Source organism: Phyllostomus hastatus, unplaced genomic scaffold (assembly GCF_019186645.2).
Source record: "Phyllostomus hastatus isolate PE091 unplaced genomic scaffold, TTU_PhHast_1.1 phas_contig_34, whole genome shotgun sequence".
Lineage (NCBI taxonomy): Eukaryota > Metazoa > Chordata > Mammalia > Chiroptera > Phyllostomidae > Phyllostomus > Phyllostomus hastatus.
The window spans coordinates 848688-849931 of NW_025333857.1; the positions used below are offsets into that span (position 1 = coordinate 848688).

Consider the following 1244-nt stretch of genomic DNA (forward strand, 5'->3'; position numbering starts at 1 on the left):
AGAGGTTGGGGGGTATTACTATTTGTAAAATTATACTTCTTTGGAAAAAATGTTTTTTTTTAAATCCTTTGTTTATAAAAAGTCCATATCTACTATGATTAATAATATGCAAAATAGTCCTTGCAAAGAGGCCTATGATGAAAAAATAGCAACATGTTATCAGCACAGAAAGAACATAGTGGAATGGACTCTTGAGTTAGAGAGATCTTAAGTTAGACCCTTTTTCTGCTGTTTCCTAGCTTCATGTCTTTAAAAGGTTATTCTTGGAGCTCCAGATACCTTAGTAAACACAGATTATATAATAGACTATATAATGGAACTATCTTATGCTTTTTCTGTGACAATGAAATGAACACATAAAATAAGTAACATAAAATACTAATAGTTTTATTATTATCATCATTGAGCAGGAGTGAATGCTTTGACTTCATCCATTTCTGAATTTTTAATTTTTCTAAAATGAGCATGAATTATAACAGAAAAAATACAGTCATAATTATAAAAATATGGAAGGCAGGCAAAAGCTGTGATTGTCAGGAGCCAGATATTTTTTCAAAATAAAAAGCAATGGAACATTTTCAGGGTCATGTCAGTTGGAGCAGTTATTTTTTTATTTAAGTAGATTGTTTTCTTTAGTTAAAAATTTTTAAATCCTCATTTGAGGACATTTTCATTTGCTTTTATAGAGAGAATGAGGAAAGGAGAGACAGAAGCATCAATGCAACAGAAGCATCCATTGCTTGCCTTTGTATGCACCCAGGCCAGAGATCCATGCTGGGACCAGGGATACTATGCATCCTGACTGGGAGTTGGATGTACCTGTGCTTGGACCCAGGATAAACCCACAACCTAGATATGCACCCTGACTGGTACTAAAACCCTCAAGCCTTGGGTTACAGAATGATGCTCCAACCACTGAGCCAACACAGGCCAGGGCAAGATTTTTTTTTCAGGTATTGAAAAAAGTTTTCAATTAGTAATAATCACACTTCAGATAAACCTCATTAACTACAATACTGTCACTGTGCGAAGCTGAGATTTTTTTTTCAAGTAAATGCTTCTATGGACCTATTTTCCAATTACCTGCTGAGGTATTGTTTGAGTCACCAATAGAGAGGAAAGGAGTAAGTGACCAGGGTAAGGTTGCCAGATTTAGGGGAAAAAATAACAGGATGTGCAGTTAAATTTGAATTTTAGATAAATGATGAGTGTAAAATTTTACTATAAATATGCCTCATGTAATA

At 34.0% G+C, this 1244-nt stretch overlaps 1 pseudogene; it reads right to left on the bottom strand.

Annotated features, from left to right (window-relative positions):
* Positions 1-918: 918 nt before the first annotated feature.
* On the bottom strand, positions 919-1034 carry LOC123820335 (annotated as a pseudogene).
* Between the last annotated feature and the right edge of the window lie 210 nt (positions 1035-1244).